The sequence below is a fragment of the Cygnus olor genome, chromosome 4, assembly GCF_009769625.2.
Source record: "Cygnus olor isolate bCygOlo1 chromosome 4, bCygOlo1.pri.v2, whole genome shotgun sequence".
In the NCBI taxonomy this organism is placed as follows: domain Eukaryota; kingdom Metazoa; phylum Chordata; class Aves; order Anseriformes; family Anatidae; genus Cygnus; species Cygnus olor.
The window spans coordinates 58,032,250-58,057,020 of NC_049172.1; the positions used below are offsets into that span (position 1 = coordinate 58,032,250).

A 24,771-nucleotide genomic window follows, 5' to 3' on the forward strand; every position below is an offset into this window, starting at 1 on the left:
CCATCCAATTCTTTTCTTATTTGAATTCTTATAATTCTAGGATACATGTAAGCATGATTCATCTTCTAAATGTAATCAGTTGCTTTAGATAGAGAAAACATTTCTGACTAAATTGTCAGTACTTCATATCCTAGTAATGCGTAATCATGACTTTCCATTTGCATAAACTACAAGCTTTAGTACAGACAACTAACTTAAATTTATCATAACACCTTAAATTTGTATAAAAAGAAGTTTATGGAAAAATGTATTTTGGAGAGCATGTAGTTTAATATTAATCTTAACATAAGAACTCCATTCTAAATAGGTCTGACTATGCCCTGAAACACTGTGAATACAAAAAGCTAGATGACCACACTAACAACCAAATTTTCTCATTTGCCCTGCACATTCTGATCAAAGAGATTTTTATTTTTTTTCACATACTTGCCCATATTAATGGATTCTTCCTTCTTGCTTTATTTCCAGTGTAAACCCAGAGGTATTACTGACTAGGAAGGAGCAACAGTATGAATGTCACAAATTACCATGTCACACCTCTGGATATGTCTTCAGTTCATTATACAGATCTCACATCCCTTTTCAGCCTGCCTCCCTGTGATGACCTTTGCTTAGCCTAAGCATTTTTATCAATTAAAAAAGAATGCTTTATATATGGATGTATTTATTTATTTATTTTAATTGGGGAAGATTAATTTCAAAATGTCATTTTAGGGTAAAGCTAAACATCTCATTTTTCTTATTTTGGGAGGGGCATGAAAGTTGTTTGTTTTGTTGAATCATGTTGTTTGCTTTTATTTTCTGAAGCTATTTATCAAATACATTAAGATAATAAATCAATGTGCTTTGTGGTTTTAAAAAACATTCTCCTGAAATGTTTTGGCTTGGTCTAATTACGGCATCGTTTAGTTTCTTCTGGAACTGTAGTGCTCAAACTAATTGCATTTACCCTCAAACATAACTTTCCTTCTTTTTGTTTCCATCATTCCTTCCTCTAATCTTATGACTTGTTTTTAATGAATGCATGTGAAAATAGCTTTAAGCAGTTGGAAGTACTCAATTCAAAAGTCTATTTTTGGTTACACATCATTCTCAGAAGTTTCAGTATAGTAAGAAACCTTGCCACATAATCCTTCCCCCACTAAAACTAATCAATGATTAACCATGACCTTCAATCAGACCAGAACTGCATCCATGATTTCTGCACAATGCTAAAATGCAGAAACAAAAATAACTTGAACAAAATCAGTTCAGGCATTCTTATGGAAAAGAGAGAAAAATACATTTATTCCAATTATAAAATAATTCTTGCAGCACCTACTTAAAAAGCTCTAACACAAAACAAGTTGTATCAGTGACCTAAAAATCTCACAAAAAAAAAAAAAATTTAAAAAAAGTCTCTGGTGAAATTTATTTGATTGCACTCACTTTTTATACTCTTTCTAAATCTTCTATATAACATATTTCATATACAATTCTTGTGCCAGTAAATACCTGTAGAATACCAGAGAACATGGTATTCATACAAATACAGACAATACAGACTTTTTCTAGCTGCAAATACATTATGCTATTTTCCCTATGAAAGGCTTTATTAAAATACCTTTCATTATTAAAAATAAAAATACAAGAACAAAGTACAAATAATCCATGATAAATGTATTAAGCATTGCAATATGAACAGACCTGTGGCTCACACCCCATGACAGACATACACACACATCACAACATCTTGCATCCATGACCTGATGAATAGCAATAGAGTTATACCAGAGATGATTCAGGTCCAATGAATTATCGTATCAGTTTAGTAATTTCAATATTGGAAATCAGTTACTTTCAAAAGTGTCCAGTGACTTTGAGTAGGACAAAATTTTGTCCTGAGTGTTTGAAGGGAACAAGAAGGGGACTAGGATGGCAAAATTAAATTTACAAACGTTATGAAAACGTGGGGAGGAGGGGTCTTTCAGCATTCAGAGTCTGGATGATATAAATAAATACTGTCTCCACCTTCTCCTGCTGTAGTTAATTAGGACATCCTAATACTCACCTGATCTGTACACATTGAAAACCTGCACACAAATGAAAAGAGATTCTTTAAAAGTCATTTTGCATCCAGATGGAGGGATCAAGCAGAAGCTCTGAGAAAAGAGGCCTGACAGATCAATCAGTCTTTAATTCACAGTTTTCATTACTAAGTATTCTCGGTGAAAGATGGAAAGAAAATCACTGCTGACTCTTGAGCAGGTTGGCACCTCTGTACATGAAAACCTGCTATTTTTTCTTACTCAAAAACATGGTCAGTTGAAGTTATTCCTGTATATTCACTTTGATACTTACAAAGACATTAAATGATTATAGGATTGCAGTGCTGTCAGCAAGACAGTCCAGCATTTCAAGTTCCTTCCCATCTGAGATGAAGCATTTAGTCTTTTCAATAAGCGTAAATGTGAAGAAAAACTGCAGCCTGAATGATTTTCCAAGTGAGAGCTGATTAAAACTCAGTATGAGCTCACAGGACATGAGCAGCTCATACTGGCAGAACAGGTGTTCGTCTTTGTGCTTACAAAAGAAAGCCAATGGGAAGATACAATGGGGTTGCAATGGATCACTGCTTGAATTAGGAAAAAACAGTAGGAGTTTGTAGGGCATGGGTTATGTCCTATACCAAAAATGTAATTCCAAAAAGTAATGCTAAACTGCGTAATATACATGGTCCCCACACATGTTTTAAAGCAGTTTGTTCCAAAGTAGCGTGTGCACTTTGTTATTGCTTGCTAATATATCCCTAGGCTTTCACTCTGGCTTTTTAAATTTCACCGAGACCTTCTATCATTGCTTCTAGCATTCAGAGCCGCATGAAGGTTTTCTTCAGTCATGTTCACTACAAATGTTTGCCTTTCCCTAATCCCTCCCTCTCCCTGCTATTTGAATGACCCTGCAATTGCTCCTTTAAAAACACCTAATTTTATGTGAGAGATCTGGTGGTGTACAAGAGGTAACCAGAAACTACAGATTGCAAGGGCAATATCCATTTGTGGCATTTTGGAAGGACCTCTGTTGAAGGCTGAAGTATAATGCTATAATTTTATCTGAATAAATAGCTGAGGTACTTTGGGAGTCCCCATGGGCACATGCCTATATACACACCCTGAGGTACATCCTGCAAATGTTTCATTAAGCTAATAACTACCTTAAAACGTTTACCGTTCCAGGATATTTTTCTTCCCTTTCTTTTTGCTCTCTGTCCTTTTCATTTTAAAGTACTTATTATCTTTTGTGTTTTCTTCTCCTTACCTAACCCCACTGCATTTTCATTTTTCTTTAATTCCTCCTTTTTCTTAAACCTCACATACCTTGTGCTCATTTTGCTTGCCCTACTGTGATTTTACATTGTTACCTTTAAATATCTAAAAGATCAGTGGAAGAAAAGAAAGTAATTTGTTGATAAACAGATCAGTAAAGGAAGAAGAATAGATCGTTAGCTAGAAGGACATAATTAAAGGGACATTGTTATAAAAGCAATTATAGTCTTTCATTTCTTTTACATGTTCAGTGCTAAAAATTTCTCTCCAGAATGTGGAATAAAGTTACTCCCTTTGTGTGTCCTTCAAATTAATTTTGAACACATCAGGGTGCATCCTCTTCACAGTTACATCAATTTCATTTGGATAAAGTTCTCTGTTTTACCAAAACTGAATTTGGGAAGCTCTGTTTGTGAAGCCTGGTGTCATTGTAAATGGTACAGCAATAGACAGTAAAACAGAAAGCACAGGTGTGTTTCGACACAAGAGGAATCCATCTACCGGAGACAGTTTCTACTTGTTATGATGCTGAAAGCAAAATATGTGTGGTGGGTTGACCTTGGCTGGGTGTGAGATGCTCACCCAGCTGCTCTCTCACTTCTCAACAGGACAGGGGAAGAAATAACATGGACAAGCTCATGGGTTAAAGACAGAGATTGTTTACCAATTACCATCAGGGGCCAAACAGACTTGACTTGGAGAAGATTAATTCAATATATTGATAATTTAAAATAGAGTGGGATAGTGAGAAACAAATGTAAAACTAAAAACACCTTCTCCCCACTCCCCTCCTTCTTCCCAGCCTCAAATTCAGCCCTCCATTCCCAATTCTTCCACCTGCTCCCATCCCACACAGTGCAGGAGGTATAGGGAACAGGGGCTGTGGTCAGTCCACAGCACTTCTCTATGCCAGTCCTCAATGTTTTTTTCTATGGAATTACTTAGTGAAAAAACAGTAGCAACCAAAACTTGGAGATAATTTTAGTAGTAAGAGAAAATGAGAGAGCTGCAGGATAAACGACAAGCTCAATTTTTACTGTAACTAAGACACTAGGAAAGGAAATTGTTAAATATTTGACAGGTCCTGACAAGTGTGAATCTTGCTAATAGTGAATGAAACCTGGGCTATATCGAATTGTAGGAAAGGCTTCCTGGTAAAAGGTTCTCCTTTGGAACTGAGACTTTATCATCAATATAAAAGTAGTAAGTAGGCATTTTCTGCAAGTGGTTTATGCATTACAAATTGTCCTTAATTTCTAAGTTATCTGGGCATAAGAACTGAGAAAAAGGGAATTTACTGGAAATATAGTTAAAAGCATGTTTGATGCCTATAATCAAGAAAATTAAGCAGAAATTGTCAAGTAATTGTACAATTGTACGACTCTACTGTATCCCTGTAGCTACTCAGAAAGCCAGTTTCAGAAAACCAGGCTGTACACATTTTATTCATTTATACATTTTTAACAGAGTATATAAAATGATCACCACAGACAGAAACAGATTTGAATATTGACTAAGAGTGAACAGCTTAAACTAAAAGGAAATGAAAAAAAAAAAAAAAGAATGAAACATACATGGGATAGTGAAATGGTTTTGGTATCTTTTGTGTGTTTGTTTGTTTGCTTCCCAGCAGTGAACTGCATTTTTACACATGCTTTGCTTTTGGATGGATCTATAGTGAAAAGAGTTGAAGACAGCTACCTTCTGTCTAGAGGCTGTATTCCTCTTCCTTCATTTTCCCTAGCACCATGAACAAAAGCAGTGTCCCACCTGCAAGCAATCAGAGCCTAAGTCTCCAGCACAGCACAAGGATGTCTTTTGCCAGGGAAGTGGCAGCACAGGAGCCTCTTTTCTGAGATGACACAATGAAGTGGGTAACAAAAGAACAAAGTGACAGTTTAAGACAAAGGAGACAGAACCAGTGTTACCTTACAGGGAAAATAAGTAGCTCCTATGGAATCTCAAAGACAAGGTATTGAGAGAAATACCATAGGGGACACGGAAAGGCAAATTACGCTGTGTATAATTCAAAAGTTTTAATTTATGAAGCTTGCAAAGTAGGCAAGAAGAACACATTTCTTGTACTTATCATGATGGAAGCTGGTCCTGAGGCAGGATTAACATTGCAAACTAATATCAAATACACACACAAATCATGAATATTTATGATAATGTATTTCATAAACACATAGAGCCAATAACTGCAATCCTAAATAACCTGGTGCTGTTAAATCTACAAACAAGGAAGTTACAAAGAAAATGATGCAGCATTTCTATGTAAAATACCAAATGGCATATTCAAATAGGCTGTAAGAATTATTATATTAGGGATAGAAAGCAAATGAAATAAATGTCATCCACAACAAAAGGCTGACTAATGTTTCAGCACCAGACTGTGTCCTCTCAGGAAAGAAATAAAAAAAAAATACCTTGAAGGGGTGGAAGAAAGCACTAATTTAGTTTAAAACTTTAAGTAATAAACAGAAAGGAGACACAATCATGTCATCAAATAATCATCAGATAGATAAATGGAAACAAATCAGAAATAAGCATGGCTAAAGAAGATCCAATAAAAACAGAACTTCCGAATGGTAAGGATTTACCACGGAAAACACAAGGATGGAAACAGAACTCTAAAGAAAGTGTTAAATTCAGAAAGGCAAGGGGAGCAGGAGCCCAGTTCTGATAAGCTCATAGCACTTTGGAGGTGAAGCAAAGCAATCAGACCTTTACAAGGACTCCACCCAGATGCTTTCTGGAGGGACTGCCCACTCAACACTTTGGGAAATGTAACCCAGAGGGAGAAATAAGAAAATGTCAAAAGTAGGCAGTGTTTTTCATGTCCCATTAGGAAAAAAAAAAAAAAAAGCATCATCAAAGCAACCAGGAACCCTGACTGTGCAGAGTGCTTTGCACAGATGGGCTTTGCACACTGTCCTACCCTGTCCCAGCAGGGCAAGCCCAGAAAAGAGGAGATAACAAAAATTGTTCATTAAGCAGTGAGACGAATCAACAGCAAGCACATACATAAAAATCAGCTCCCTAGAATAGAGGGAAAGGTCTAGAATTACAGCAACAAAACCACCTAATGCAACATACAAATGCACATAATCCCAGGATTTCAGGTTTACATTCTTCTAGGTATGTCTACTACAATATCTGTTTTGTCTGTCTGAAGCCACAATTTGGGGATTTCCAAAAGACCTGCAATTTAAAATTATCTATAGTTTTCTTATCACAGCATGAAATCATCTGGCACCTCAGCTGTTCAAAGAGAAGTTTTGTTTTCTACAGCTGCATCCCATGTTTATCTTGTATTTTGTTCTGCATGACTGCCAATCAAAAAATATCTGCAGCAAAATTTGCCTGCATGTTAGGTAGCTTAATTTTTGAAGTATTTAAACACATCAGGAATGAAGAAATCATCCCCCCTCAGAATCACTGCATTTTAGTACTTACAACATAAAGGATGAAATTGTTTGTGTTCAAATAAAGGATGAATGTTAGATGACTGCCTGCTGATCAGCTGTGTCAAGTCCTTACACTGGAATTTCTATAGGAAAGAAAACACATGATCTTTCTGCTTTCATAGTAATATAATGATTAATAGCCTTTTGTGAAATTTTAGGATGGTCTCTGAACAAGTTTTCTATGGAAAGGAAAAGAAGTCTTGATTTTCTTACCCCCCTTGGCTGTATCTATGGTTTATATGAATATAAGGCTGGAAATTTCCTATAGTACATTTCGTACTTGTCAGTGTCTACTTTAACATGTGCATATGGCCAAACAGATTCCACACAAACAGTAAATCAATATGACAAAGCTATTTTGAATTAATAGATGTTACGGAAAAACTAAGCCAAAGTTGCAAGCAAGCTGAGATTTCAGTCAGCAATACATTAGAATATGCAACCTGACATGCCTTTGATTAAGTAACTTCAGCACACTTAGCTGCAGTTCTGAACAAAGAGTCAAATGAAAACTTGCAGTTTTTTAGCAATTTAATCTATTCCGGAGACTGCATGAGTGTAATGTGGCAGTTGCCATAGTAACCACATTTTTCCTTGGAACTCGAAGCAGATACATGTGTAAACGATTTCTCCATCTCATTGTCTAAGCTACTGTTGTGCTATCATGCTGCAGCAGTAACTTAGAGTTGGTAGTTTTTTTTAATATATTTACAATTTTCCAATATACCTCTTTTTGAATGTTTAATTCTATCCCGTGGTGTTCTGATTTTGCTCATTTTCGTAAATCCAGTACGTGACAATTTGGAGAAAGGAACGAAGTTGAACAATTGCCAAAAAAGTAGTGAACATATCCACTTATAATTTATAAATTAAATTTAATTTATAATTTACACTTATATAAACATTTGTCAATACTTTATCCTTAAATTTACTTTTTAGGATTTCCTTTGAAGTATAGTTTGGTGGTAAAGGATCCCAAAGGAGACGAAACTGTTAACAAATCATTACTTATTGATAGTCACTGCGAAGCGTCTTCATTTTGTGCCACATTTTCACTGAACTCACTCTTAATCAAAATTGTCCAGACTCAAGCCATGTTGGTAATTTACACCTCTGGAAATGCATTAGCAGGCTCTGCTGTTTCGATGCTGCCTCTCTGATTAACTCACACCTATAAAAGGTGCAGGTATCATTCTACTTGCATTTAGTTGCAAAAGACTAAACCCACTAAATTTGCTAGAGGTGCAAAGGTACAGTCGTACAGGAATGAGAAAACATATATTTTCACATTAGCCAATACATCAGCATATTAGTCAGCCAAAAAGACTCTGCACTCAAAATTGTGGTGAAATAAATGGAACAAATTGAATATATGGTGTCAGGGACTTCAGGGGTGCTGCGTATCCACACATCCAAGTGAAAAGAACAGGAATTGATGTCAATGGAATTATACCAGCTTTCAGAAGCTGTGAATTTGGCCTCAAGGTGACCTAATATGTCTTTTCCATCTTTCATTTCTGTTCGACAGCTCTCAGCACAACCAAAATATTTACTCTTCTTCACAATCAAGCTAAGCAAATAAGTTTTATAGAATAGACCATTTAATATATTGACGCACTTTCCTGCGTAAGAATTGTCAAAACTCGTGACTATTGATTATCATTATTCAAATTCTGCTGAGAATACTTTTATATTAAAAATTCCCATAAAATCCTCTCAAGTTAATAGGAATCAATTTAAAATTCAGATGGTGTGTAATCATTTTGATTGGACACAGAGTCATCTGTTTATATCTTATATCTGAGTTAATACAGAATTTCAACTATAATTTTTGGTCCCTATATTACCAATTACAAATTTAACATTTTAATTTTGCAAAGGGTCTTTTCATTTTTAGTTTGTCAGACAGTACTAGCCTTGCTCACTAGTTTTCTAGTAGCAGGGAACAAGAAGCTGAGGCTTAAAATCTGTGTATTGTGCTCAGACAAGACTCAGTGGGATCTGTTGATGTAGCTTTAGGGAGGCTTGGACAAATCTTTGGTGTCCCACGGAGCTTCATGGGCTTCATTTCTGAAAGCTGGTCATTCCTTCCAAGATATTAATGTACTTTTTATGTTGGCTGTGACTGCCTGTTACAAAGCACTGTCTCTGACACAAGTGATGGCTTCTTTTATATAAAAGCCTGCCTGACGATGCCAGTAGCCATCAGGGAGTAGGAAATAGTCTTGATGTTCTCCTCAGTCTCAGATTATCCTCATCACTGGCAGAACTCTTCTAGGAGAGAAATGGATGATTTACCTCTCCTGTTTAAACCAAACCAGTGCACAGGAAATAATTCAAGATGTACTGGTAAGCAGAAAGAGCAAAAATATCATCTTTTACCTCATGTTTGCATATCCCATTGCACAATCCAGCTGGGCTGGTCATGAAAACATGCTAATCTGGCGACAGCAGCTTCACCATGGACTGCTATGCTGGGTGCTCCAAATAAAGATGTGCACAGGGGAAAATGTTTTCCATGCCTCATCCTGACATGCAGCCAGAAGGAGCTGAATTGGCAGGCATCCTGCAGAGCCCACTGGTCTTGGTGCCACACACCTGGGTGCTTCGGTATCCCTACTATGTAATTTAAAGCTGATACTAGTATCTGCAGAAGCTCTAAATGTACATACTTTCAAAGTCTTCCATGTCACAATGCTGAGTGAAACAATGCTTAAATGCCTTCAAAAGTCTCTATTTTTCAGTTTTACCCTCTGCAAAAATGACGGTGTTGGCAATGTTGAAAATAATGATCTATTTCACAGATTTATGGCAAGGACTAATTAGTTAATGTTTATGCAGCATCTCAGAGGCAGCAAGTAATGCTGGTAGGATACATGATTAAGTCTGGAGCCAACATAAAGCCTCAGGAAGTTTCCCTACTTTTGGAAAATGAGGATGTACTGACCTTGTGCAATGTGACAAAACACTGTTAGTTCCCAATGAGTGATGGATAAGACAGATGTCTTTTCCTGCAAGGAAGGCTGGTTGTGTGCCCTCCCCTAGTTACCATTCTGAATTAAATTGCATTTTGTAATCTACTCATATGTGCAGTGCAAAGGTCAGATATTTCTTATGTTTCTCAACCAAAGCAAACCACCTGTCATCTTTTTCTATTTGATTTACTACATAACAGCTTATAACTGCACCAGACCTTGTGACAATTTCCTTCAAGCAAATTTGCTATTTCTTATCTAATCCAAATAGCAGTAATTGTTTACTGTACCTCTCCTGTCAGACTTAAAATATGAAGCCACTATTGTCAACAGCATTTTGATTTCCACGTAGACAGCACTGTTTCCTGGTATAAAATTTTCATTCAGCAAGCTGCCTGTTTCTATTACCCAAAGTTAAACTTCAGATTACATTTTACTACTACTTTGCTTTCCCTCATTTAGTTTTTTTTTTCTCTTCTTGCTTCGTCCTTCTACTCCCAGTATACATGTATATATTCAAGATTAAGAGCCAACATAACAGAAAAAAAAAAAATCCTTGTTTCATGCAAACAACTCTGAGATACTGACAGATGAGTTAAACTTGAGTTGTCAGAACATTTGTTCTCAGCTTGAACCCAGGTCATTTTTTCCTCTTAACTTAAAATAGTGTTTCTGTAATTCAGGTCATTGTGGTAAATCCGAAGGAAATAATCAAGAAAGTACAACCAACATCCTAACACAGCTTAATTGCTAGTAAATGGATTTCTTCTGTGTCCTTACTAAATTAAATTGAAGTGTAATGATTTATAGTATTGCCATGTGACGAGAGTCAGTACATTAGACATTACATTATCCATTAAGCTCAAAAGATTTTATTTATACTGCTTTGTTTTTCAGAAGCATGTGATGACCTCCACCAGTAAATAAGTATTATGTCACCATAATGGATTCCACATGTAAATTGCACCTCCATCTATAACACAGCTTTCCCCAGCCTGCCCAGTTTTAGTCAAATAAATATTCTTACTAAAGCAAGTAGTCTGTTGTTCCCATTAATCTGTAAGATGGATTAAAGAATCAGATTCCTTGAATGTTAATCTTTTTGCCACATTCTGCTAATATTTTCTGAAGTGTTCAGAGCCTACATGCGTTAAAGTATTTAGGCTCCCACATGAAATCAAGGGGCTTGTATGATGCGAGCTTACAAGATTTAGGCTTTTATCCCATTTCAAAAGTGAGTCAGGCACATGGATCAGATTCATGAGGCTTTAGGAGAAAGATTTTTGGTTCTGTCTTCTTTCCAATTTATAGAAATACAAAACAAGTCAATTTCTAAACATTTTAAAGCAACTGTAATAGTGATGTAGAGCTCCAACTCGGAAACCAAGAACTTTGGAAATGGAAAATTTCACATTTTAGCAGAAAGGAGAAGAAAGATTAAGAATAAAAGGAAAAGAAGGGTAGGACTGGTAATACAGTACATAATAATGGCACGGATATTATTTTGCAGTGAGAATACATTTTCATCAAGCTCTTTGTTGTTGTGCTTTTAGTCTGCTGTATTTCTCTCGGTTTGCAAGCACAGGCAATGTATACATAATAAAGATGGATCTGTTCCAGGGTCCAGTGCAAGTCAAAGTTTAAGTGCTATTAAATTTTCTCTCTCATCAGAATGAATACAATACGGTAGCAACTCAACACAAAACCCACTCTACTCAGCCATGCATGTTATAGGAAGGCCATAAACTTACCACCAGGCTGGGAGTGCAACACTGAATCCCCCTGACTTCTTTTGTCTACTCTTTTTAGCTTAAATTAGCAGAAAACATTTTTTGTTTGTTTGTTTATGATGATGCTTTTGCGAACGTTCTACATAGCAAGGAAGATATTTTTACTTAATCCAAATGCAAAATTATTAACTGCCTCACAGCTGAAGTCATCTCCTCTGCGATCATACTGACTTATGGGGGACCCCCATGCCTTAGAACAGGCACAACCTAATCATTTTTCTTTGCTTGAGGATTACAGTGGTTCCAATTGCCACCACACATAATACCCTCTGGAATAATCTATTTGCCACTTGGTGATTGTTCAATATTCTAATATAATTTATATGATCTTTACACCATTAATCCAACAGCAATGTTTAAGCCATCTTGCAGGCACAGAGAAGAGCATTAAGAATGGCAAGTCTTATTCTGATGTAATTGCATCTGTTTCGATATACCTCATGACATTTATTTCAATAGATTTAGTCCCAGCATGCCCTTGCTTAGATAGTATCAGAATCCAACCTTAACATAAAAGTGAAAGTATTTATTTTTAATGACTTTTTTTTCCAGTACTGCCACCGAATGATAAACAGCATCTGCATAACTATAGACAATTAAACTGATGTAAGATTTACTTTCAGATTGATGTTTAGAGACTACACTGACTTAAACCCTATTGTTGTGGTAGCTTGTTAAAACTCTCTGGTTCAGGTTTTTCTCCTTTTCATTGCCATATGTCTTCTGATTTTTCATTCCAAGTTCTCATTTCATTTTTTATTCGGCAGGCTTCTGACTTTCCTACACCACCTATTGTGCTAATAGCTAAAAATGTTTTACAGATTGAAAAAAAAAAAGAAAGCAACAAGACAGGAAAAGAAAAAGAATTGGCTGCTGGTCTCCTAAATTCTGCCGTGAAACCTTCCAGTTCTGGAGGCATGAGAAAACCACCAAGCCCCCCCATCCTTCTGGCAAGACATGACCACTCTCACTTAAACAAATTCTGCTTGCATCAGAGCTACTTCTTTGACTTCTGAGGGCAATGGTCTAATGAAATCAGGTGATATTAGGGGATATTATGCACAACACATATTTAGATGACATTATGCAACAACAAGGTACCACGCAGTAGGCCAAGGAAAAGCAATGACAGCTACTACATCATCGCCCAATAACAGTACACAGACAGACTTAATTAATAAAATACTCCATGGCACTGGAAGACATCACATAGTATTACCTGACTGCCAGGGCTGTGACTATCAGTCTTGCTCTGTACAATGAAAGAAGGCTACCTGGCATAGCCTACGACTAGCAGCATCTGTTTTATATTAACTAATGATAAACCAATCTAAAGCTAAAGTCCCTTCTATTTGTGAAAGACTCAGAAATTTTTACCATTTCACCTTGCTAGTTTGTGCTGATAAATACTTACATTTGCTCATAAGAATTCACGTTCACACTAATGAAAAGTACCAGACAAAATTCCTGCAAATGAATTGGCAATATGAACAGAGAAGAGTGAGACATCAAACACATCAAAGAGAAATTCATACCTGGCAGTGGTTTTCAAACCTTCCAAAATACAGGAGGCAAGAGGTAGATATGGAGAGTTAAATCCAAGCCCATTTTGGAGAACCATTTTATCAGAAAACTGCTGAGAAAAAACAAAAAGATTAACAAGGATGAATCAGGGATGAAGAATACAGGAATATTTCTCTTTCAACTTTAATCCCACCAATTGCATACAAACATACAAAGCTTTGTAGTCAGACATAAGATTAAATTTTCCATATAATTGCATTCCAGACTACTTTTTTCTTCTTTCTCACGTATTCATCCTCTAATTAGGCCCAGGAAGATGACTAAACATTTTTATTTCTATTACCATGTATGCAGAATCCAACTATGTGTTGTTATCCACAGACCGTGTCAGACCCATTCTACAACAAAACCGTAGCTCACATAAATTCTGATCTACATTTTTTTATGTTTTACATTATTTGATGGAGCTTAGTGTTTTGGAAACTCTCTGTGTCCATTCACTTTGAGAAAAATAAATCCAGATGCAATGTACAAAGTCTCATTGGCTATGCATTTAGTCTTAAAGCCTTCGTACTATGCTACAACCCAGTATAGCCAAAAATAATCTGCATGCACTTTTTAGAAACACTGTTAAAAGATATGAAAGCCATGATAAATTACTATGATTGAAAAATATTTCAGACTTTTTCATTGTTTCTTTTCCAATGAGTTTCCCTGGGGAAATGCAACTTTTCTTTGTGGACAGAAGTGGAATCATGTAGCTCTAAGACTAAATGGAATTTACCTCTTTGAAACAAAAAGATTGCCTTTGGTATGCCAATTTCATAATTGTGGCTGTCAAATCTGAGCTGCTGCCTGAGAAAGGAACAGCAGGGAAATGAGGGAAATACAGCATTTTTCAATCAAAAAGTCAGGTTCAATTTCATTTACCAACCTCTCCTTTCTCCTCACATATTTCACCAGTTTACATCATGAAAATCAGACATTCATCCATATTTGCATCTTGTGTAAATTTGGGGCATTCCTGTTTTTTCTATACAACTGCACACATGCACACAAACAGACATACAAACAGATCAACCAAAATACCCAGAAATCAAGGATAAAAAATTTAGCAGAGTGGGATTCTGGGGCATTTCATATTGTTGTACTTAAAATGGAACAGAAGGACAGAATACAAGATATATTGGATTTCCCACAAAACTATTGAACTTAAAACTCATTTCTTGGTATTAACATGCAGTATTAGTTGTAAATACTATAAATGCACTGATTTCCTTATGTTTATATGTTGCCAACAAATAGTCACATTAGACCTCTTATGGCCAGTGTATATAACCATGTGCTGAGAGCCATTCACTGCTGAGGACGCTGCATGCATCTTCTAAGATGCAGACCTTTAGAACTCAGTGCAGGGCCTTGCAAAGTTTCTCAGCCAGCAGAGACACAAAATGCAACATTTCTGTGCTTATTAACACACACACCTTAGTCTTACATTGCCTGCAGAGAAGCACTCATTCATTAGCTTTGACAGAAGGCTGCACTAACACAGCTACATTACTTTCAGGATCCTTGATAGTACATTCAAGGCTACTTGTAGTATCCCTGTGCATATTTGTGCCATGTAAACATGGTCTAGATGGAAACTCCAACAGTTAATAGCACCACTAATTTTGGACAGTTATATTCATTACCTTGCAAGAGCAAACTTCACCCGTGTCAGAAGATGCCACTCACTCCTCTAAATCAGTCTACTTTCCACTAGAATTAAATAATCTTACAAATGATCTCAATTTTTTTTTACTGTTATATTGAGGAACTTTGGCAACCATCACCTTTCTCAGGGAACTTCAGTGATCTTCAAAATTATGCCTGTTTGACTGCTATAGAGTCAATAGGACCCTCTCTGTGTGCAAGATAATCCCCCAAGTATTATAGCTCCTCTCAAACACTTAATTATCACTTTAAAGCCCTCTTGAAGAGTCAGGTGAATTCTGAAGTGTTCTGTTTGCAGAAAAAGATTCATTTTAACTATTTTCTGAATTATTTAAACAATCCTTAATCTACACCACTGCAATATCTGACTTGTATCTAGTTTATCTCATAACCCTTTCCATCACACTTTCCATAAATGCCTAATAATACCTACGCAATGCTGTTCAGTGCATGTTTTTCAGCCTGTTTTGTTTCCCCTCTAACTTAACGTTAATTACTGGCCAGCTAGAACAAGCATGACCAAGGAGGTGAGCTGTCAGAGTCTTCACTTCCACTTCTACAAAAATATGTAGCAGGGTAGAGGACAGAGTTTGCATTAATTTCCCCTCTTATGAAAAGACTGTACATTGAAGCGTTCATGAAAAGACATTCATGAACACTTACGATTACCTAACAAATATAGCCCCTCGTACCTATTTGTTGACACTGTTGTAGCATGAACTCATCTTCCCTCAGACACAGAGGCTCCACTGAGCTGCTCACTCTTAAGACGTAACTCCCTAAAAGCCAGGTCTCCTCATTTCCACTGCACATTGAATTACTTGTGTCACACAAATATATACCAAATGCTGTCTTATGTTGATTATTATGCTGAATGAATATATTATGCTATTCATAATAGTGCAAGCAGAAGTATGAACCTGAAATTGTGGCGTATTATTATGTGAGGGATCACAAAACAAAATAGATTTTCCCAAAATGAATATATCTGATGAAATATCTATGGTGAAGTGCCAATACAGACAAATTGCAGGCTGACAAGAAACATATTCACTTCTTCTTGCTTGCTTTGTGGCCTCTAGGCAATATATGAATACAACATCACCAGTCAAGAGAACAAAATCTGCTGATCACAGACTGTGACAACATAAGGCAGTCAAACATTTCAGCATCTGCTCTGTTTCTGTATGGTTGCTGAGGGTGATGTGTTAGGCTGCATCTCCCCCTTGCTCACCTCGAGACTAATGACCTCTTAAACCTGAGTCAGCAGAGTGACATCTCTGCAGAACAACAGAGAAGTTCCTCTGGATGCCATTTCTACTGAAAGCTGAAAAACAGGTCACAAAGTCCCAGCAGAACAATTGCACTGAGTTTCTGTTAGATTTAGCATCTGTTAATCTTCTTACAAAACTTACAAGTAACAGCTACTGTTGAGATATTTAGGACAAAGAAAAAAAAAAAAAAAGACATTTGGATTTAATAGTAACGTCTGCAGACAATGCAGGCACTCCCAGCTACAGCTTGGGGATCCTCTCTTGGATTCCCAGTTGCTCTTTCTACACCCAAAGAGAAAAGCTCCTCATTCTTGGCAAACCACAGAACATTTTGAACATTTTTTTGCCGTTCTGCAAATCTGAAAGTTGAAAGAAAAATCTCAACCCCACATCATTTTCACTGATCTGCAAAAATCCATTGTCACATTAAGCTGACTTGGACTTTGGAGCCTCACAGAAAGAATATCAAGGTGTGGGAAACAGTGTCCCTTGGAAAGAATAGCATGCCAGTGGGAAAAGCATGTCAGGTGGAGACTGATAATTACGGCTTGTCAAAGCTTTCTGAAAGAACACTATCTAAACAATTCAGCATAGTAATAATTCAGGCAGTAACACTGTTGTACTGATCCAAATGCCTTCTAGATAAAATGGTTATACCTGATTTACAGTACCTGGAGAAAAAAAGTTTACAGTTCTGAATCTTTCTAAGGCTTCCCAAACTTTCTGATCTCAAGAGGATCATGAAGAAAGGAAAGTCATTCTAGAAATATCAGCAACATAAGATTCTGTGGTATATTTTCTCATCACCTATTACCAAATACTTAGCTATGTTAACACTGAGTTCTCTTTCACTAATTTGACAAGAGGTTAGGTGGGCTTCTTTTGTCACAGAGAGAAATGTAAATTGGAGTCCAAAACAAATTTATTTTGAGAAAAATAACCAGATCCACAATTTACCAAAACAACAACAATAAAATCCATTTTAATAACCTTTAGTTTCTGTTTACCAGATGAAATATTTCCTTCTTTTTACTACATTATATTTGCACAAGCCAAACATTATTATGAAAGTTTGAATAACTTGGAAATGATTTTCATAGTGCTGATTTAATTAAGGCAATAATATCATCAGAATTTGAAATATATTTTCTCTTATTGATACACTTTATGGATTCTGTCCTTGCTGAACTTTTTGGTCATTCTTTATTCAGGTCATGTCAAAGAAAAGAGCAGACTGGACCTGTGAGTAAAAGCACTCTAACAAGCTAAGATAAGACGCTCCATCACTTTGTGATGAAATATTCAAACACATTGCCCACTGGTATCAGCTTATTCATGACTGATTTAAATGATACACTGAAAAATGTGCTTTAATCTTCCATATAATAAGTCTTAAAAAATTAAAACTGAAATCACAGTTTAAAGAAAAAAGCTAGCAGACATTTCAGTCATCTTACTTGACTGTACATTTTCTGATATTAAAGTGGTGGTTTCATTAGAGAACTTAATATAGCTGCAAGTGTAATGCAGCTTATGATCTAGAGTCAATAATTTGTAAGGTATTGAATGTCTTGGTGGGTATTGATGTCATTACCCTTCACATTAAAAAAAAACAATGTTCTTCCCAATTATTTTTCACCTATGAAGAACTTGCCAGCAAAACTGAAAAGAATGTATGTCCTTAACCTGTTGTCTGTCACTTTAAGCATCATTCTTTAAAATTGAAATGAGAATATTTAGAATAGCTACTGATTCAGAATGATGTACCTGACTTTGAATACCCTTCTGCCACTTAATTATTTTTTCTGTAACATATATTTGGCACACAGAATGACCTATACCACAGGTTTAATCAATGCCAATAAAAATATATGAGCATAAAGGATTAGAGTACATGGACAACAGAACTACGAACAGAACTGATTGTTCAAACAGACTTTTTTCTCTATGAAATATTTCCATTTTAATGACAGTTTTGGTCTTCTGTATTTTAATAAATTCTTTTCCTTTTGAACTACAGTTAAAACACAGGGAAGTTAACTCTGGAATTTACTATGACCCCAAGAGAACCTGGATAGACCTTGCTCACCAGTTTATCACTGAATGTGTTAGTTTTGCCAAACTCCATTTGTCTTTTTATTTAGTTGGATTAACAGAATAATGTTTTAAAGCATTAATTTCTGGGGACAACACAGTCAAACAATTAGCATTTACCTGCCTCCATTAGGTCACTGGTATGTACACATTGTTCTCTCCTTGCTGTAAATTAGAAGTTTTCTTTGTGAATGAATCAAATAACAATCATTAATTATTATTCAAGCATGAGTCTGACAGAGATTTGCAAGTTATGACTCCATCCCACTAGTCTCATTTGCTCATTTATTTATTAAAATTTCATGGAAAGGACAATAAAATCTAAGGCTCACTCAACACTTTCTTCCCAAGAAAATGAGTCACATTTGTTTATTAAGTATTTAGTAGTTGTTGTTTTTTTTTTTCAAATAAAAGAAACGGGATTACATCAGAACTAGCAAAAACCATTTCAGAAACAGATTAAAAGCAAGGGCATTAGAACCAAAGGAATCCTATTGGGATACAGAGCTTTTCACTTACACATTTGCCAGATAGCTCAAGGCAGTCCTGACTGAAAGATGTTTACCCAAACTAATCACTTACAATGTAAAATCAATTGGCAGTGTCTTTCAGTTCTCTTTCTAATATGCAGAAAAACTGCCATGTTGTTAGCATCCATGCTAGTGATGGATGCAAACACAGAAATCAAGGTCTGAAGAGATAAGAGATGAACCTGATTCTGAATCTTGAAGATGATCTCCACAGATCCAAGTTAAAACAGTCTGAGTGAAAAGGTTGGTCTTCCAACATTTCCAAACAGCTTTGCAAACATATTAACTCTTCTTCAGATTTAAAACAAAAACTGATGAAAGGCTCTTGTACTAAAGCCTTTTATTTTTCCAATTTTCCAATGACTTTTTTAAAAAGAAACTATACCTGTCCATGTATCTTGCATCATTTATAGCCCCAGATCACTACAGTTATGATAATATTCCTACCTGAAATAGATGAAAAGGACATTGTCAGAAAGTATAGTCAGTTATCTGCTTTGGCAATGCCATATTCTGTTCGGCAGAATGGACTCCATTTCCCAAATCTTAAAGAATCCTTATGTTGATTAAAGCATGACTAGGAAAAAGCAGCTCTACATCCTTATGTATCTTTGTGGATTTGGGTATATTTTCTGTCTTGGGGACAATGATGTGTACATCTTGTGAAAAGAATAATGATAACAGTAGAAATATTCTAAGTGTGCCTTTCTGAAAAATCCATTGCAGATTTGAAACAAAGGTTTTAACTTTCTAATTTTATCTGACAGTGTGTATTCTTTGTGCACTAAATGCTCAATTATACTTAAAACTATGTTTTCAATTATGTGATTAACTTTATGCATTTGTGTAGCCCAATTAAGCTTCATAGGATTACTCAAGCAGAGAAAAGTTTGCAGAATTACAACCCAGACTTGTCGATAAGGTTTTGTCAGTTAAAAAAGAAAAAAAAATCACAGTTCAGTCATTCATTGAGGAATATGGAGTTGTAAGTATTTCAGTTTTTTAATTACAGTACATTATAAAATAATAAAGATAATATTTTCCTGGAAACTGAGTGTTTATCTCCATTCCGTAAATTTATGAGGATAGAAATGTCACTGTCTCTTCAAAAATGGCATTTCTGAATTGGTTTCTATGAAAATAATCACTGAGCATTACTCTGAAACATAATAAATAAAAGTAAATAATCCATTAGAATGCATAAGCCCTAAAGTTTCTCAGAACATACCACAGAAATACACAGTGATTTTACAATTTCTGGAGAAACTATAAGAGTTTCACTTGCAGGAGCTGCATTTGCCCTCTCTTGGACAAAATGTACACTTCCATTGAAAAGAGCAATCTTCTTCAATCAGTTTAAATTCAGTCTTTTCTGTATTTTAAAATTTGTGCCATCATTTTTAAGCACAGCTCTCCACAGAAGTAAGTCAGATAATGTGTGGCAAGGGAGTAAATTATTTACCGTATTTTCTAGTTTACTGATGCAACATCAATGTGCACAACAAAGTGAAAGTGGCAATATCATAAATATGAGTAACAAGAATAATCTGACACAAAAGGAAAATTCCATACTACCTTCATTGCCTCAGTCTAATGTGGGAGGCTAGGTAAATTTTTACTACATGATCTTCAAATCTTATTTCAAACTGAGGTCATATCCTACTCTTCTTCCATGCAACTAGTGTAATTTGAACTGATAGGGAAACATGATTTCTTTGAGCTGAGCTCTGTACCGAGATGATAGAAAGAATGCCTTTGTGTCCCTGTGTATTCTTTTTGAACTACTATTTGCAGTTTTATATACCCATGTTTATAGCACAAATTCTGACTGAATCAACTGTTCTGGTGTTATTAAAATATGTTACAAATACTTCATTACAGCTGGAAATCAAAGGAACATATACAAAAGCGGGAAAAACGTGTCTTGCAGTTAAAACTCTTTACTGAAAACCAGTAGATCTATGTTCGTTGCTTGCTTCAATGGACATCTTTTGAGTGATTTAAGCTTTCTATAACTCGTGTAATACGTCCTGTTATAGATCTTACTTAGAACACAAAATTTGTTCATTCAGTTCCTTCAAAGTTCCTTTGCTCCTTACTTTCTAAATGTACGAAAATTTGTAGGCCAAATTCTTGTTTAATCTTTCTAGACACCACTATAAGGAAAAAAAAAAAAGTATTTTTATTCTCAGAAGCAACCTACAACAATCTTGTTCTCTTTACCTTCCACATGAACTGACATTGTGGACAATGGATAGACTGTTTACTTCTCTGAAGTTTCCTTCTCTGAAGTTGCCTTCTCTGAACTCTTGCCTTCAACAGAGAGCATGATTTCACTGAAGGTGTTTGCAAAAGATCAATTAACTGGATTTTCTACTTTGCTTTTCTCATCTTAATCTGCCTGCAGTAGCTACAGCACTATTATTTGTGGATCAAAAGAGTATGAGCCTGCTCCTGCTTGCACTGAGCCAAGTCTCTCAAGGGGTCCAGTGGGAACAGAACAAAGCTGTTGTCAAATTCAAGCTACAAAATTAATGGTGGATAGTTATTAAGAGCTACATGCAAACACACAAGTAGGAAAATGTCAAATTCATTTTCAGCCTGATTCAAATTGCACCTACCAAAGCTACCTTAGTGATTGACAATTCATTTTATCAATTAAAACAAGTCAGAATCATTGTATTCAAGAACAATTGCTAACTGATCGTGATCTTCAGACTAAGACAATATCATCTTATTTGGATGCATCTCTAAAGTGATTAGGTTGGGTTGTATAACCAAGATATTATGCTCCTGTACTGATACTCAGCCAAATACTTAATTTGCAGAAAATCAACCTGTCATTCAAGCATCTAGTTAACAATTTTCAGGTATCAATCTATTTACATCAAGTACATTTTAGTGAGTACATAGAGTACAGTTCAGCTATACAACAGTCACAACCTTTACTTACTATTTCTGAAGACCAATACCTTTTGTAGAGGTTTTTGATTGGGAAAGGATATAGCACACTAAATCATAGAATCATAGAATCATTAAGTTTGGAATAGACCTCCAAGATCATCTGGTCCAACCAACCCCCTTACTACTAATACTACCCACTAAACCATGTCCCTAAGCACCACATCCAACCTTTCCTTAAATACCTCCAGGGACAGTGACTCCACCACCTCCCTGGGTAACCCGTTCCAATGCCTAACTACTCTTTCTGAGATGAAATTTCTCTGAATTTACAACCTAAATGTTGTACAGCCTTCTTATTTCAGCAGCTTTCAATATGTAGATATAGCCTTTTTCTTAGCATTGTCAACGTACATGATATCGGAATCTCATCATTACATTTGAAAGAAGTAGTTTTCTATAACAGCAGAATAACGAAGTTAATGTTCACAAATGATCTTGAATTCAAGTGTTTCACTATAGACATGAACTGTGTTATCTCTGCATACAGACTGACTTTCCAATTAGAGACAGTAACTATTTGTTTGTTCATATGTAATTAAACAAACCGTATATGGGAACTTTGGTGAATGCTGTTCTCAACAATAACCCTTGTAAGGAAAGCTAATTATTTTTAACACAGTGTGAATGTTAATGGATACTTGAGTAATCCTACACACTTTAGTGAAAGATTACAGGTAGATCTTAATGTATGGAGAAGCAAATTCAATTGAAGAAAGGCTTCACACCAGTGTCTGACATTCACAAAAAGTGCAACCGTCTGAGAACTTGAAATGTCCCCAAGTCCTCTTCAGCCACACTAGTACACAGTGATGGAAAATATCCTTAGAGATCTGCTGAAGGGCATGAAACTTCAAGTCAACAGAAAAAGCATCAGTACAGCTTATTTTCTACAGTTTCCAACTGATTGGAATCCCCATTAGAAAAGGTCAGGTTTAATTTGACACAGTTGCATTCAGAAAGCCTGTGGTCCATCATAGTTCAGGTAAGATAAAGGAAAATAAATGCTGCTTAACTCACACACTAGGAAATCATTCTATTAAACTATGCATACAAAATATGTACTCAAGGGCATGTGGTTTTATTGCATAGCTACTGAATGTTAAGAGCATGTAATAAATAAATATTGTTCCTAAGTCACAAAAGGAAGAAGATATTTGAAAAATAAAACAGACATTTTTGAGCATATATGACAGAAGAAAGTCTAACAAAATTTAACAATTGGTATCATTACTGCAGCTGTCATATCAGGATTTTGAATTTTTTAATATCCATTTTAAGTAGTTCAGAGCTATTTTGTGAAATCCCTGTTATATAATTAGCTTTAAAAATGACTCAAGTCAGCATTTTGTCTATATGGCACAAATGAAGGATGGAACTTTAAAATAATGCCGCCTATTCTTTACACAATTGAAAAGCTGTACCAATATTATCTTTGTTGTGGCAGCAGCTGCTTGCAAATGCCTTTAGAACTGATTTGGGTCTTTCTGTCATGTGCTAATAGAATCAGAGACAGGCTTTAATAGTGTGTGCTCAATGTATACAATTCCTGGGTGATCCTACCAGAGCAGATAATTTCCTAGCAGCACACTGCGTGTGCAATTACAATATCATCATGTCCGCATAGATTTTTCTTCATCTAGACATAGTTGTTTTTTGTTTTTTGTTTTTTATAGTATCTGTCTGCTCCTTTAGTAGTCCTAGGCTGTTAGCTGTCTGGGTTTAGCCATTATACCCTGCATCTCGACCTTGTGAACATCATCAATATTGCCAGGCAGTTCCACTGACTGCAGTTCTTAGTGAGAATTGGTGATATGAGAAGCCCACAGTGTAAGCACACGAAACCAGCTGACCTCCAGTTACAGCAGCAGAATAAAGGGAGATAGCAGCCCAGGGCTATGCTAAGGAATAGCATGCTGCAGTCACACTGAATTTCTGCATAAAGCAATTCCCTCTCATTTTTCATGTGCATTGCCACTAATTAATTGATGTTGTTCCACTTACTTCTTGCAAGTGGAAAACAATAATGTAGACAAAAGGACACTGTAGGCATGTAGGAACTGAGGTTTAAAATGTGTAGTAACTCTCAGCATGTTCGTATGCCTGTCTAGGATTTGACAGAATTTTTTTCAAATCATATTAAGTATATGTGCTTTCTTCACAGACAGCTCTTTTAAAAAACTTACCCATTTAAAAATAACATTTTAAAAAATAAAATCTATTGTCCAAAGAAAGTTAGGAAAAGAAAAATTCTTGTCATTCGAGGCTGGCAGAATGAGAGCAAAGTGAAAACTGGGACAGAGGAATAAATCAGGTAGTCATTATTTTAAATAAAATGCTGATCTGGTTAAAGAAACTATTGAAGGTAAATTAGGAGTGAGACTGAATATCTCCTATCTATGTGGTCATCCCATTAGCACCAGTAGAAATTTCATTCAGAAAGCTTTCCTGAATGGAGTCTTATTGTCATGGGAATAGCAACAAAGAATTAATGACATTGCTTCATACCACTGGGACATCAAAATGTAGTATTTTGCTGTCCAACATATTTAAAGCACTATACTTCATTATATGGAAAATCATTCTCATGACTGAAAGAGCAAAACATTTTATTGTGTATCTATTTTCTGTCATAACATTGGAAAAAATAAAAAATAAAACACTATGTTAGCTGAAGTACAGAAGTACCAACAGTTCTCTTGTGAACTGACGGCTCCACATGACGTCCCCACTGCAAAACTACTGACCCTGTACAAGAGTTAAATGAAAACTCTTTTGCCTATAATCTAAGAACACAAGTCCTATGAGGAGCAGCTGAGGGAACTGGGGTTGTTTAGTCTGGAGGAGGCTCAGGGGAGACGTTATTGCTCTCTACAACTACCTGACAGGAAGCTGTGGAGAGCTGGAGGTCGGCCTCTTCTCACAGGTAACTAGTGGTAGGACTAGAGGGAATGGCCTCAAGTTGCGCCAGGGGAGGTTTAGGTTAGAAATTAGGAGAAATTTCTTCTCAGAAAGAGCAGTCAGGCATTGGAATGGGTTGCCCAGGGAGGTGGTGGAGTCACCGTCCCTGAGGGTGTTCAAGAAAAGGTTGGACCTGGTGCTTAGGGACATGGTCTAGTGGGTGATATTGGT

At 36.0% G+C, this 24,771-nt stretch overlaps 1 long non-coding RNA gene across 1 annotated transcript in view; it reads right to left on the reverse strand.

Moving 5' to 3' along the window:
- LOC121070076 overlaps positions 1-24,771 on the reverse strand; it is a 66,028-nt gene that overhangs the window by 14,103 nt on the left and 27,154 nt on the right. Inside the window, exon 2 of the long non-coding RNA XR_005819877.1 lies at positions 13,076-13,173. This is a non-coding gene — a long non-coding RNA (uncharacterized LOC121070076). The remainder of the gene's footprint in view (positions 1-13,075; positions 13,174-24,771) is intronic.